We start from the raw sequence: 15,889 nt of genomic DNA, 5'->3' as shown, positions 1-15,889 counted from the left end.
TATACATGCGAACGGTGTGACGCAGTGTTTAGAGAAAAAAAATTAAAAGATACCCTCCACTAAAGGTGGTTATAGTGTGAGCATTAGGCTGAGAGTTGAACGCCCTAATTTGACACAGTTGGGTATTTAAGGCATTTACCATTGTCATAATTAGTACCAGTATAGTCTGGTACTATTTGCCCTCAGTGAAAACTTTACCTGTGACATCCTCAAATCCCAATTAATCTCTTAAGCCCCAAGCCTACCTGATCTCCTGCTTTTTGCCCCCGTATCAGGGGGCGTTGGGGCTTAAGAGGTTAAAAATGATACCAATTAAAGAAACATGAAAATTACTTCTGTGCTGTTTAAACTCTGAAATGACTGTGAACACAGAAGCTTTTTTTTTAATGTTGTACACAGACCATTTAATGTGGGCAATTACTGTGGCCACAGTCTCAGCCTGGTAGATAGAATTTAATTCCACATCACATGATCTGTTTTTGTAAAGCTAGCAAGCAAGACTGTTTTTTCAGTCAACTTTATGAACATTGTGTAACCTGGAAATTTTTGTATAATAATTTCAATATAGAATTGAATATACGAACATACCAAAAGCCACTAAGCAGCCACTGAAATTCCTCATGGATTTCTTAAATTCACTGACTACAGCAACCATTAGGTTAACAATTCACAGTATAGGACTGACTGAACATGTGAGTCTTTATACTGCAGGCAGTAGTTGGCTGATGCTATTACTGTAACTCTGCAGAGTTTTGGAAAACTAAACCCAGAACCAATTTGCAGCTACACAGCTGAGTAAAAACATTCTATTTGGACATCTAACTCTGATTAGCTGCTCCTAACAAAACAGCTTAAATGGTTCAATGCTGGAAATTACACAATTCTAGGGGAAGCAAAAAGAAATTGCTAATGTTTTGATGAGAAAGGGAGAGAGCAATTGGCATTATTTCTTTATTCAGGGAACCATTATGATCTGATTTTATGCTGAACGTGAGCCTGTGAAACAGCAGGGCACAGTCAAAGGAGCTGGTTACCTTGCTCAGAAGTTGGATTCCGACTGTTGCCTGCAGCTCTTCATCTACACCTCAGTGTGGAAGGTCCTTCTTGTTCCACTTCACCCTGCATCATCTTAGACTGATTCACTGTTAAAATTGTAGAAAATGCCAGTTTTTTTGTTTTGTATGCAGTTTCAGTGATATGAAATCGCTTACAAACACACTGCAAAGTTTCCCTCTGACTACTTCATAATACAAATCCTTTTAAATATAGCTGTTGTTAAATGTGTTCAGCAAGATTTCTTTTGAAATCCTGACTGTTTAATTAGCATGACTAAAAACATTTTGTATGAGAGACTTCAGCTTGTAGTACTGTAAATTTTGCAGCATGTTTATGATAGCAGCATATTCTCAATCACTCTTTGGCAACAGTGTAAGTTTATTTAGTCAATAATTTAATTTTGACATTTTAATTAAATTTCATTCATTTTTTTTTATTTAATACGTATTTAATCGTAATTTGCAAATTTAATTTTAAAGATTTTAAAATTAATTAATTAGTTAATTAATTAATTTTTTAAAGAATTTAGTTAAAACTCTTTTCTCATCCAGATAATTTCAGGCCTTGCATAAACAACATACTGCAGCCTTTCGCCAACTAAAAATATCTGGTGGCATTTGCATGATGAAACAAATGGATACAGCTGGACTGTTGAGCAGCTAGACTTCTCTATCAGAAAATAATGGGACAACATTCCTCTCCCAAAAGTCCAGCAGCTCAGTACCCAAACATTTACGTACTGTTGTTAAAAGAAAAGGGGAAGCTAAAGATGGGCAAACATAGCTCTATTTTTGAGACATGTTGCTGTCATCAAATCGAAATGTCCCTACTTTTTTTTTTCCTTTCTTCAAATGGTGCATTTTCCCAGTTTAAACATTTGACATCTTAGTCACCCTTTCTATTATTGCTCGGTAATAAAGTGGTAAAAGTAGGGTAACAAGGCAAAAATGAAATCTAAATAATTACAGCTCAATTACCAAAGTAATAACCACTGAATATCCAAGTATCGTGGCAGCAACAGTGGTCACATTTGAGTAACATTACACTAAAATGAATATAATTGGATAATAAAGGGCCAAAAACTGGGTGTAATAATGTGGCTGCACTGCTCGGTAATAAAGTGGTGATAGTAGAGTAACAAGAATGTCATAATGTGTGATTTCTAAGTTATTACCACTAATTACCTGTGGTAGTTTCTGTGTGATAAGCAGGAACCACAGCTGCAAAATTGCCTTTAAAGTGATGCACACTCACTATTGACTTAATTAAATCTAAAACCGTGGTAAAAAAAATAAAATGTTCTGTGTACTTTTTTTTTTCAGCCATAGAAGCACATCATCTAACGTGTAAATCTCTAACATCCACTGAATCAAGCAGTCTCCTTCTGTGTGTGTTGCTGTATTTTTTCTGAGAACCGATTATCCAGGCACACTGCTGGGGACTCAAGTAAGTGCACCCTGAAGTTAGAGGTCGGCGGTCTCATTTTAGGTGCCTTTTCGCTGTTGCTAGGCAATGGGTGTAGCCTGTCACTCTAGTTGCTAGGCATCATCACAATCAAAGGCAAATTATTTCATGTGATGATGTCACACCTAGTATTGTAGGATATGGTAACTCAGAGAAGTGATTTTTTACTAAGCGTTTTAAAGAACCATTACTACCTCAATGAGTTGTCAATGAGTTGTCACAGCTACTGTCAAATTACAGCCACTCAATGTCAATTGTTTTATTGGCGGGCATTTGACTCTTGCCTTACACAGTGTATATTCAGCTTTCAGAGTGTTAACATCTGATGAGAAGCAAGAAGTGCAATGTGTCTGTCTTCAGCAAACATTAGGTGTAAAATGCATGCAAATTATTACCAATTCAATAACTGATATTCATTGTAGGTTGGAGAATTGAGAGGCTTTTCCTTGTGTTTGTTTTTACTTGAGCCCGCAGCTGCAACAGAGCAGATAGTGAGAAGCAAACATGATTTCCCCATGCAGCAAAAGTAAAAAGTCAAGACATGGTTAATGAATCACTTTGGTAACTCCAAACTGGCTTCACTCAATTAATGCTGTTAAACTGCATTCCTACACACAAGTTGCAGATTAGGACACTAAATTGCAAAGAAATGCTTCTTTGGACACACTGAGGAAGTCAAGAAATTCTTAACTTTTATTAGCTCTTTGTGTTTGTCCTTAAAATGCAATTTCATATGGTCCACATACAAAGCATAGAGTAGAGATAGTGCTGCGTACAAGGAAAAGCTAAGGATTTCAAATGAAGTAGTCTATAAATAGACTAAAGAGAGAAAAAAAGGGTCTTTTTGATGTAAATTGGGGTTCTCAGCCATTCTGTGTATTTGTAATGTATTAAACTCTCAATGTGGTAAGAAACAATTGAGAATGAAAGCAAAGAGGGTATTGTGCTCTTCGGTGTCACATTATCCCTTGGGCATGTCCTGTGATTTCTGCTGATTTGTGCTGGGAAGAAGGGGAAATCTTTGACAAAATTGTTATGGTCTTTAGAAGCTCTGAGATCAGACTCCAGCTAAAAAAGCTCTTTGTAGAAAACTATGTGCTTTACACTTGTTCTGATTCTCATAATGCCCTAAGCAGCATTTTCCAACTTTCTGTTTAAGACATTCTTGAATGAAGCTGGGATTTGTGATCTGTTGTTTATATGGTTTTGTATTGGGTTTTATTTATTTTTGTTTTTTAATTTGGAAAAGCAGTGAAGAGCAGTGTTATTGGAGGGCCAGATATGTAAAAGATTTATTTTATTGACCCTGTTATTTGGTTTTAAGCCTGTAAAATTTCATATAAAGGATAAAGATTATAAAAAGACTGTTTGAATTTTTTTAACAAGCGATAAATAATTTTGACCTTTATTACTTTGACTGTAAGATAATAAATATTATTGCTGCATTAGACCAAACAGAGTAATAAAAAAAACAAGTTGCCGTTCTATCACCCAAGACTTGGACTGATTGTAATAACACAAAAACACTGCACAGTAGACTGTCCGTATACACTGTAACTGACTAAATGCAATTATAATTCAATTATACTAATGTAGCTAATTATGGTAGAAGCATATTAAGATGTACTAATACATCAACTACTAACAGTAGATTATCATTTAATTTCCTGTCAGATTCTCAAACATTCATTCTGCATCTTCATTAAATGTGCAAAAAGATGAAATTCAAATGACAGACATCAAGTTAGCAAAAGTAAATGAAACATGATTTAGTTGGCCCACAGCCACACGCTTGGTCTTACTAGTTAATGCAGTGGTTCCCAAATTAATTTTTGCTGGGCCCCCCTTTGTTTTAAAGAAAAATGTTTGCGCCCCCCCCCCCCGCCACGGCTGTGGCCATAAGAACACTGTGTGGGCTGTTTGTTCTGTGTCTCTTTACTGTGCTTAAGACTCTCTACAGGTACCTCCCCTAATGAAGAGTAGTGAGCTGATTGGACCATGGAACAGGTGACCACATTCAAAAAGCCGCTCTGACAGCTCCAGAGAGAGAGAGAGAGAGTGTGGAACGAGCGAGTAGCCTGACAGCCGTCGCAGTCCTGACCCTGGTTTTCCCAGCCTGCGTTTATCTTGTGTATTTGTGGGAGTGTGAATTGTAAGCTTAGGCACTCGTGGGCTGAAGCGGAAGGGGTGAGCTGCCTTTTCTTTTGGAATCGTTTTCTCCTGTTTTCTTGGTCAGGGAGCGAGGGATAGCTCTGTCATTTGTTTGTTCTTTTTTCTTTCTTAGGGTTTAGTTAGTCTTTTCTGGTGGGACTTAGTTGGTTTTGTTTATTATTTTGGCCTGGGCTCACCCCGGAGCTATGCTTCTTGTCCTTAAATAAAATCACTTTTTTTACTTACAACTGGTTTGGATGTTTGGCTTGGGAACCAGGGCGGGGATTTGGTCTCTCTCTCCTCCAACCTTATGTGCGTCCCTACCCGCCTAGACTAGGGGCGTAACATAAATGGGGGCTCGTCCCTTTTCGTTCGTGTGATTGGTTCGTTTCCTTTTTGCGTTTGTGGTGGGGGGGAAACGTCGTGCGCGAGTTTTGCGGCTCTGGAGTGCGCGGATGCGGTTGGGTGTCTGCGGTGTTGTGTTTTCCTTTTTCGCTTTGCTCGTGATGTCGTTTGACATGGATGATTTTGCGCAACGTCCCTCCATTGAAAAGTTGGAGCGGTGCACAAAAGCAGATTTGTTGGTAGTGGCTAACTTATTCAGGGTGGATGTTCCGTTGAATGCTAAGAAGGCGGAAATTAAACACTGTTTGGTGGAGAGACTGGTGGACAGGGGAGTGTTTGGGGGGCAGAAAACCTCGCCGAGTGGGTCTGGGAGTTTGGAGACGGCAGTGGGGGCGGAAGCTGCTGGGGCCGTCCCGAAGCCTTCCAAGGGGCGGATGCCGTCGGGGGCGGAAGCTCCTGTCGCCATTCAGTCTCCTGTATTTGACCCGGCTGGCCAGGTTGGGGCGGGTTTGGTGACGGAGGATCTCAGGCTTGCCCTTCGCTTGAAGGAGGTGGAGTTGGCGGCTAAGGCTAAGGAAGTCGAGCTCATGCATCTCCGCATTCGAGCTATGGAGCTTGATCGTTCTCGAGCGAGTGACGCTGCTCCCGTTCCTGTAAGTACACTCCCCGACACTCCCACCATAGACCAGTTTAACGCTAGCAAACAGGTTGTTTTGGTACCTCCTTTTAGGGAAGGAGAGGTTGACTCATATTTCACTGCTTTTGAGCGCATCGCAACCACTTTAAAATGGCCAAAGGACGTCTGGAGTCTGTTGCTGCAATGCAAATTAATGGGAAGAGCGCAGGAGGTCTGTGCGAGTCTTTCTATTGCGGACAGCTTGGATTATGAGGTTGTCAAATCCACTATTTTGCGGGCTTATGAACTTGTCCCAGAGGCGTATCGACAGAAGTTTCGTGCCTGTCGCAAGTTTGATAGTCAAACGTTTGTGGAATTTGCACGTGAGAAAACTGTCTTATTTGACAAGTGGGTGGCTGCCAGTCACGCGGAGGACTTTACTCAGCTAAAGGAGTTGATCCTGCTGGAAGAGTTCAAGACATGTCTCCCTGAAAACATTGTCGTGTATCTTAATGAGCAGAAGGTGGGGTTACTGTCTAAAGCCGCGGTCCTTGCCGACGAGTTTGTGTTAACTCATCGTGCTGCACTTTCGACAGAGCGCCGTGAGTACACTTCCTCACCTCGTCCTGTCAGAAGTTATAGGGTTTCCCCTAAGCGCCAGACACGTTCTGCTGCTATTCCTATGTCAGATCGCAAATGTTTTTATTGTCATGAAATCGGGCACCTCGTTGCTGCTTGCCCATCACTACAGCGCAGGGAGCAGGCCAACACGGTGAGGAAGCCGAAAAGTGTGGGTTTCGTTCGTTCTATGTCAGCTTCCACTTCACCTAGCAATGGAGTGGGAAGTGAAGGCTTTGATGAGAGCTACCGCCCTTTTGTGTCGGAGGGGTTTGTTTCGTTGAATGAAAAAGAGGAGGATCGGGTGCCGATCATGATTCTGCGTGACACTGGGGCCGCGCAGACTCTTATTTTGAAGGGTATTCTACCTTTTTCTGATGACTCTTTTTGTGGTTCGGATGCTCTTGTCTGGGGTGTAAAAATGGATGTACTGCGTGTGCCACTGCACAATGTGTTTCTTCAATCGCCGCTCGTTTCGGGTTCGGTACCGGTTGGCGTGCGCGACCAGTTGCCAGTGCCCGGAGTTGCGATGATTCTGGGGAATGATTTGGCTAACGGAAAAGTGTTTTCTACCCCGAGAGTGGTTGAGATACCGGTGCCTGATATTTCATTACCTAACCCTGTCGCTGAGGAGCATTCCTCCTCTGTTTTTCCTGCTTGCGCGGTAACTCGTGCGCATAGGCGCAAGTACGGTGACGTGGATTTATCTGATTCTTTTCTCTGTGCTGGTGGTGGTCCGGAGTCTGAATCTGAAACCCGTGTTCCACTGACGGGCGACTCTGAGGCGATGCTGCCTATTAGCCCATCAGTGACACCTCAACTGTCTTTGGAAATCAACAAAAAGGAGTTGGTTTCGGCACAGCAGAGTGACCCAACTCTTGTGAGTTGTTTTTCCGCGGCCAACTCTAGCGACCAGTACCCTCGTGTTTATAGTGTCGAGGATGACGTGTTGATGCGTACTTGGTATCCGCCTACAGCTGGTGATTTGGGTTGGAATGTGTTTAAACAGGTTCTGGTGCCTCAACAGTACCGACCCAAAGTTCTTGGTCTTGCCCATGACAGTTTTTCTGGACATTTAGGTATTAGGAAAACCTATCACCGCATTCTGCGTCATTTCTTTTGGCCAGGATTGAAGAATGACGTCGCTCAGTATTGTCGTTCTTGTCACACCTGTCAGATTAGTGGTAAGCCTAACCAAGTCATTCCACCCGCTCCATTACACCCTATTCCAGTTTTAGGGGAACCTTTTGAACACATCCTCATCGACTGCGTTGGTCCGCTCCCTAAAACAAAATCGGGTCACCAGTACCTCTTGACTCTGATGTGTGTTGCTACCCGTTTTCCCGAGGCAATTCCGTTGCGCACCCTTAAGGTTAAACCAGTTGTTAAGGCATTGGTGAACTTTTTCTCTATCTTTGGTTTACCAAAAGCTGTTCAAACTGACCAAGGCTCTAATTTCATGTCTAGGATTTTTGCTCAGGTTTTGCAGTCACTTGGCATTAAACATCGGAAATCTAGTGCCTATCATCCGGAGTCGCAAGGTGCGCTCGAGCGGTTTCATCAGACATTGAAATCGATGATGCGGAAATTTTGCCTTGAGTCTCAAAAGGAGTGGGATGAGGGGTTGCCGCTGCTTCTTTTAGCAGTGAGAGAAAGTGTGCAGGAGTCGTTAGGATTTAGCCCTGCTGAGCTGGTGTTCGGTCACACAGTGCGTGGCCCCTTGCGATTGCTTAAGGAGAACTTCCTGTCCGACACTGTTGCCCCTAAGGAAAATGTGTTAGACTATGTGAGCTCTTTCAGAGAGCGTTTGCATAAAGCGTGCGCAATTGCACGGGATGCTCTCAGTGCAACACAAGGTAGGATGAAGAGGAAGTTTGATGTGAAGGCTGTGCAGCGAAAATTTGAGGTTGGTGATAAAGTTTTAACACTTTTACCAGTCCCTGGATCTTCCCTCCAGGCCAAGTTCAGTGGTCCGTATACAGTGCAGGCGAAATTGAGTGACACGGATTATGTCATCGACACCCCAGAGCGAAGGAAAAAGTGCCGTGTGTGTCATATTAATATGATGAAGCCCTACTTTGCTGGTGGTGTGTCAACAGTTGCGACTGTGGGGGTGCCGGTTTCCGAAACTCGGTATGACCCAGTAGGTGACGATTTGGTTTTCGGTTGTGCTGTGGGCTGCGCACGACTTAGGAATTCTGAAATCCTACGTGATTTAAGGTCACATTTAACTGGGGTAGACGATGATGTCCGAAATGACGTGTGTCGGTTGATTGAAAATCATCCTAATCTTTTCTCGGACACTCCATCCTGTACCACCGTGTTGGAGCATGATATCGATGTGGGGGACCATCCTCCAATCAAACAGCATGCCTACCGGGTGAATCCCACTAAGCGTGCTCTTTTCCAGACAGAAGTCTCTTATCTGTTGGAGAATTGTCTTGCTGTCCCTAGCTCTAGTGCGTGGAGTTCCCCATGTCTCCTAGTGCCTAAAGCGGATAAGACCCCACGGTTTTGTACAGATTTTCGGAAGGTGAACAGTGTGACCAAGCCTGACTCCTATCCTCTGCCCAGAATGGAGGATTGTGTTGATAGGGTCGGTTCTGCGACCTTCGTTACCAAGCTGGACTTGTTAAAGGGCTATTGGCAAGTTCCCCTAACATCACGTGCGGCCGAAATCTCTGCTTTTGTTACTCCTGACCATTTTCTCCAGTACACTGTCATGCCTTTCGGGTTGCGCAACGCTCCCGCCACATTTCAACGGCTCATGAATATCGTGCTGGGCAGCGTCTGCAAGTGTGAAGTGTATTTGGATGACATTGTCGTCTATTCAGACACCTGGTCAGAGCATATGGAGACACTCACTGATGTGTTCCATCGCTTGGAAAGGGCATCCCTCACCCTCAACCTCGCCAAGTGTGATTTTGGTAAAGCCATGGTAACGTACTTAGGAAAGCAGGTGGGTCAGGGGCAAGTGCGCCCTATCTCGGCCAAAATCCAGGCCATACTGGATTTTCCTGCCCCTCAGACTAGGCGTGAGCTTCGCCGTTTCCTCGGCATGGTGGGCTACTACCGGAGTTTCTGTCAAAACTTCGCGGACGTGGTCGCACCTCTCACTAGCCTCACTAGTGTGTTGAGACCTTTTGTGTGGACCTCTGCGTGTCAGAGTGCGTTCCGGGCTGTTAAGACTCTCCTGTGCAGTGCGCCAGTGCTGGCCGCCCCTGATTTTGCACGCCCTTTTAAGTTGGAAGTGGACGCCAGTGCAAACGGGGCAGGTGCCGTATTGCTGCAGGAAGACCATCATGGTGTGGATCACCCAATCGGCTATTTCTCAAAGAAATTCAATGTCCATCAGCGAGGGTACAGCACGATTGAGAAAGAGGCCCTCTCTCTGCTGTTTGCATTGCAGCATTTCGAGGTGTATGTCGGTGGCAGTCCCTCGCCTGTGATTGTTTATACCGACCACAATCCCTTGGTATTCCTAATGCGGATGCGGAACTCGAACCAAAGGCTGATGAGGTGGTCCCTCCTGGTGCAGGACTTCAATTTGGAAATCCGTCATAAAAAGGGCACAGAGAATGTGTTAGCGGATGCCCTATCCCGTGTTTTCCCTTAAACATGACTGTCCAAAACATCTACAAAGGAGATGTCTTTGATTTTGGGAAGGGGGGTGTTACGGCTGTGGCCATAAGAACACTGTGTGGGCTGTTTGTTCTGTGTCTCTTTACTGTGCTTAAGACTCTCTACAGGTACCTCCCCTAATGAAGAGTAGTGAGCTGATTGGACCATGGAACAGGTGACCACATTCAAAAAGCCGCTCTGACAGCTCCAGAGAGAGAGAGAGAGAGTGTGGAACGAGCGAGTAGCCTGACAGCCGTCGCAGTCCTGACCCTGGTTTTCCCAGCCTGCGTTTATCTTGTGTATTTGTGGGAGTGTGAATTGTAAGCTTAGGCACTCGTGGGCTGAAGCGGAAGGGGTGAGCTGCCTTTTCTTTTGGAATCGTTTTCTCCTGTTTTCTTGGTCAGGGAGCGAGGGATAGCTCTGTCATTTGTTTGTTCTTTTTTCTTTCTTAGGGTTTAGTTAGTCTTTTCTGGTGGGACTTAGTTGGTTTTGTTTATTATTTTGGCCTGGGCTCACCCCGGAGCTATGCTTCTTGTCCTTAAATAAAATCACTTTTTTTACTTACAACTGGTTTGGATGTTTGGCTTGGGAACCAGGGCGGGGATTTGGTCTCTCTCTCCTCCAACCTTATGTGCGTCCCTACCCGCCTAGACTAGGGGCGTAACACGCGCACACACACAAACGCACGCTAACACTAACGTACGCTAACACTAACGTACGCTAACACATCCTCCAACCACACAAACCCATATTTTGCTCAATTGCGGTTTATTTCACACCTCAAATATTTAGTAAACAATTAAGCAAATACAAGTAATCTGCAGGTAGTAAGAAAATAAACTACTAACTCTTTTACGCTACGTCCGCACCTACACGGGTACTTTTGAAAACGCAACTGTTTCGTCCACACGTAAACGGCGTTTGGAATCATGCAACGTTAAAGGTATGCGCCTTTTTTCACGTCAGCTGTGCGCCACGTTATTGTTTACATGAGATGAATTGCAGAATGGCAGATAGTCAGATTAACAGTATTTTGTCTCTATCTGCAGGTTTTACACGCTTACATATAAACACGCAGTTACTGTCCCTCTATTTACAAAGGCAGAAGCATCATGGTGTAATTATTTTACGTGTAGTTGGGTTTTTTTTCTGTGTAATAATATTCAACATTGCTATCAATACGTTTATCAAAAAAAATGTCTCTCTGTGCAAAATGAGTCTAAAAACATAAACAGCTGTGGGATCCTGTTTGGAGAGCCAGGCGCGTGCTCCCGACGCAGGGAAAAACAAATCTGCAGGGGAGACCTGGCACTTGTGCAGGTGAAACCAAAGGGCAGATATGCTTCACCATATTTTCAAGTCTTTGGCTTAGAATGAAGTTGGTTTGGAAACATATTCTGCGATGCTTCATCTCCTGCTTTGCGTTTGTGTGGGGCGCTCCATGCTAGCAGTGTCCAAGTGTTGTTTTGGGGGGTTTTTTCCCTTTTCATGCCGCCCCCACCCCGCAATGGCTCTGCCTAGGGGGCGGGCCACACACTTTGGGAAGGTCTGAGTTAATGGATCAATGAGCCTTTCCGCCAGTTTGTGTGTGAACATAATAACCACATGTGTGGCTTTCCACTGGAAATATGATGAATCTTCATTCATAATGCACTCCTATACACCGTCAGTGACCTCTTCCACTTACATCTCACCATAAAAACAAGGGTAATAAGGCTTTTTTTGAGTGTGTGCGTGTTCATGTGTGTGTGCATGCCCTCTTTATTCATAATCAATGACGTAACCTTGACTATCGTTCTAGCATGCTAGCACTTTCCCCAACTAAATAGATTACATTAATTTGTTCTGGCAACTCTTCAACCCATTTTAAAGGAAAGATGTAAAATAACAGGAGCAAATAGAGTAAAAAGTAGTAGTCCGGAAACATCAGGACACCAACATGATGTAATCACCTTGAAGAAAGAGCAGATGTGGTGAGTGGTCAATATAAAATATCACCTTCCTAATACAAAGGTACTTGGGAGTTCTCCTTCATCTGCTCCATAAACCTGATTTATTGTGGACTCAGCCTTTCACACCCACTGGTACGTCACTGCAACCCGCCTTCCCTCCCACATTGATGTGGAAACTGATGCTTGAAATGACACCTCCATAAAGTCACAGAGTGCGACTAGCTGGGTTATATCATGGGTTATAAATAAATAAAGTCAGAGTCAGATGACACATACATACACGCATTCATCCACACACGCTAAACATGTGCCACAAATAGGTGTATACTTTCATAATAAGTAGGGCATCAACCAGCGATTATTATGAGGATCTTAAATGTCAGAAATGAAAGACAAAAAGATTCACCATTCACTGAAGTCAAAGGGATGTCTTCATAACTTCATGTTAGACCTGCAACTAATAGCTCAATTTTTAAGATTAAAGAATCATTTGGTCTTTAAAATGTCTGAAACAAAAACAAGGTCACAAAGATCTTTGAGGATTCATAAATAATTTCTGATAAGGCTGAAATTCTTGCCAGTCTGAACAAGACTTTCATTTTCTCTGATTCTCTTAACATTACTTATCAGATTCCCTCTAATGTTTGCTCTAATGATAATATTCTCAGAAGTTATTCCTTTAATTTTCTTCCAGAGACAGTCCCACAGGTGCATAAAGCCCTCAAACATTTGGAAGCCCACAAGCCAGGAAGTCGGCAGGTCCTTTTAACCTCAAACTTTTACTTTTTAAAGCTAGCAGTGGATTTTATTACTCTGCTTTTGCCATATCTTTTTAACCCTCTCAAGGCAGGCGTTGCTGATTTGCAACAGTTAAAAACTAACAACCTGATTACCCCACATACATATTTTATTTGAGTTTTTTTTACTCAGAAGTACCACTGCAGGACTTGGTTGTGCATTAGCAACAAAAAGTTTACTTTGAGCCTGAGAGGGTTAATCTCTCTGTGGCAACTTATACAATTTATCCAGATAAAAAAACAGCATGCAACATTGAGCTTTTTATTGACATCTATAAAGCTTTTGACTCTGTGGATCAGTTTTAAACTGAAGACTTGAAGACCCATGTAGGAAGGCTTTGAATAATATCCTGTTGGGCAGATTTCAATGCAATCGCCCAGAGTACCACTTCTAGTTTCCTGGGCTCATCTGAAGATGTGCCCCAGAAATTGGTCCTCATCTCGGACTGATCTTTCTATTCATATTGATTAAAATATTTGAAATTCAAACGTCAGCTTTTTCACATAGAAGTCTACTTTGCAACTGCCTCTAGTCAGGTTGTTTAAGTCCCACTACAAATCAATACTCCACAGAATTCCCAGTTTGATTTAAAACCCTGCATTGTTCTCAAATGCTAAACCTTCCACTGAAATTCACTGAAACTTTAATTTATCAGTACTTTTTATGTATCTCAGATATTTATCATGTTCATTTTTAAAATCACTACTGTGGCTACGTAGTGTTTTGTTTGCCTCTGCTGATATCTTATCAGTGGAGGCGTTTGTGGTCCTTGAATTCTTAACATTAATCTTTTCCCATGTCTGATCCTCATCATTACATATACAATTACCAGCTACTGACAGGTGAGATTAATTAATACTGTTTCAAAGGTGTCAGTTATGTGAAGGGGGTGGAAGCTGGGGTATATATCCTATTAGACACAGTCATTCCTTGGAGAGCTAAATGTGGGTAAGTGATAGGACCTAAGAGATTTTTGAAAAGAGACAAACTGTGATGGGTAGAAAGGGTCAGATGGCCATGTTCTGCAGAGGTTAGTGGAAGGAAGGAAAACCAATGCATAGGTGACAGGGATGTGGGCATAGTGATGTGCATTGGAAGTAAAGGCTGGCTCTGATCTCTAATGTTGTCACACTGCAAGAGCTGCTGAGGAATGGTTAGAGGACACACCAAAGACTTCTAGGCATTGACTTGTTTTCAGTTTGATGTATCTTCTGTGCTGTAAGAACAACCTTACAATGTGACTGCTGCTAAAGTCTTAGTGCCTAATGCTACAAGTTGCCTTTAGAGTCTTTGTTTGTTTTACAAGTCAAATATTATGCAGCTGGTTTGTATATAGCCTCCGTAAGTAATTAAATATCTTTGCTTTGCCTGTCAGGCTTTTCTAGTCTAGCGATGCTGTGATCATCAAATTAACAGATGCACAAGCGGTTAGATTTCTCCCTGTGATACTTTTGTTTTTATCTTTAGCACTAAACACCTTTGATAAAGATTTTATCGAGCTGTGATTAAATTAGAGAACCAAAAAGCTTGAAGGCAATCACATTTGATTTAGCTATTTGGGCAAGCTTTTGCGTCATACAACAGTTCAAGAAGGCATCATTGTAACTGAGCAGAATTGATTAGATAAAATCAAATCGAGTATTGTTTGGTTAGCTCATAAGATAACCAACATAAAGGATTTGTTCTTAGCCCATTAACACGAGAAAGTCTTTATTCACATTTGACCTTTCCGTGTCAAACTCTGATGGTAAACTCACCATAAAACACCAAAGCAAATAGAGTTAGACACACTGGAGTCTCAACATGAGGCACGCAGAGACAGAGAGAGATTCTGATAGATACAGCTGGCATTACTGAGGGAGCAACGTATCTTTGGTCAAGCTCCTCAGGAGAGACACTGATGATCCCTATTTATGTTTTATGAGAGTCTTCACTACAAGTACATTCACTGACACAATTTACAGACACATCAACCGGGAAATCCGAGTCGCATGTATGGCAGGGGTACATTTTGCTCCATGTTATTCAAGGTTAATCAAAGTTTAATAGAATCTTCATCTTATAAAATACACTCGGTGTACAGAGTAAATGACTCAAAGGTGTTTTAGCCATAGCTACTGTGATTCACATGACATATTTAAAGTGACTTTAATTCAATAGATGATGAAGCAAGAAAACCAAATAACTCAACAGCTTAATCTTTTAAACCTACACTTACACGCTCACCCAGTCACCTTTTATTGCTTTAACTCCTTAAGGAAAAGAGTTACTCTTGGATGTAAGAACATATAGTAGGATTGTGTCTTCGTTAATTCGGTAATGTAAGAGCTTTGGGATTTCAGCACTTGATATAAGCAAGTCTATAAAAATGTGTGTACATGTTAAGCAGGTCAGACAATAAACAGTGAAACTTGAGCTTGGAACAAGCTTGGGACAAGCTCAAGATGTACTTGGCTACATGTAGTTTCTTTATTTAAAAAAAATATTATTCTAAATTTACAAAGCTTGTACAGCAATACTTTATAATCAGAAATTCAGTATTTGAGCAAAGAAACAGAAAACTTGTACGAGTCTGGTTACAACACCAAACACATCCAGTCAGTAAAATAAATGATCTCCTTACCTTAATGAGAGGGTATGCCAGGGTTGGCTGGGGATCATGGGTGTTGAGTCAGGTCCAGTGCAAAGCTGGTTAAATCTTCTCACACGTGTGGTAGTGCTATGAAAACCAGTAGAGTTGAACATGCATAGCCACTGGTAAACTCTGGTGTATACTACGCGCTCAAGCGCTCCCTCACCGAGTGAGCACACAAGTCGTCAGCAGCAGCAGCCCGACAGCTGTGCTCGGGGAGATCCAAGAGTCGTCAGATAGAAACAGACATGCTGCCTTGTGCTGCCGGTCTCTGCTCTCCAGCACTCTCCTCTGTCTCTCTGTCTGCAGCTCCCACTCTCTCACCAGTCTGTGTTGCTCTGCTCTGTCTCTCTCTCCCCCCTTAAATCTCGCTCTTGTACACACATGCATTTTCCACACTGCATCTGCTGCCTCGCTTTCTCTCACAAACACACACACGCGTACATCTCTCTCAATTTTTATGTTCCAGCATTTTTCTTAACACACCACGTTCTCCTTGTAGTTACCCCAAATACTCTTTAATGGTTTTAATGTCTCTATATTTTCCAATTCATTCTAGTTACTTTTCCCTCTTTACAATCTCTCCTCCCAGTATTTTTTTCTGTTATCACATTTTCACTTTTAGCCCTAACCCTT

General features: G+C 42.5%; 1 protein-coding gene across 3 annotated transcripts in view; it reads right to left on the bottom strand.

The window, feature by feature from the left end:
- opn7b (opsin 7, group member b) overlaps window positions 1-15,566 on the bottom strand; it is a 111,053-nt gene extending 95,487 nt beyond the window's left edge. The window contains exons 1-3 of one of the 3 annotated variants that reach the window (XM_026155347.1): window positions 15,420-15,566; window positions 15,245-15,340; window positions 1,035-1,142 (exon numbers count right to left, since the gene is read on the bottom strand). The gene's annotated coding sequence lies outside the window, so the exon portion shown is untranslated. Of the gene's footprint in view, window positions 1-1,034; window positions 1,143-15,244 lie in introns of all 3 variants that reach the window. The other 2 variants (XM_026155345.1, XM_026155346.1) reach the window with 2 other exon arrangements.
- Between the last annotated feature and the right edge of the window lie 323 nt (window positions 15,567-15,889).

The sequence above is a fragment of the Astatotilapia calliptera genome, chromosome 20 (genome assembly GCF_900246225.1).
Source record: "Astatotilapia calliptera chromosome 20, fAstCal1.2, whole genome shotgun sequence".
Taxonomy (NCBI): Eukaryota; Metazoa; Chordata; class Actinopteri; order Cichliformes; family Cichlidae; genus Astatotilapia; species Astatotilapia calliptera.
The sequence above is the reverse complement of the archived record's forward strand: the minus strand, read 5'-3'. Positions and strand labels throughout refer to the sequence as shown.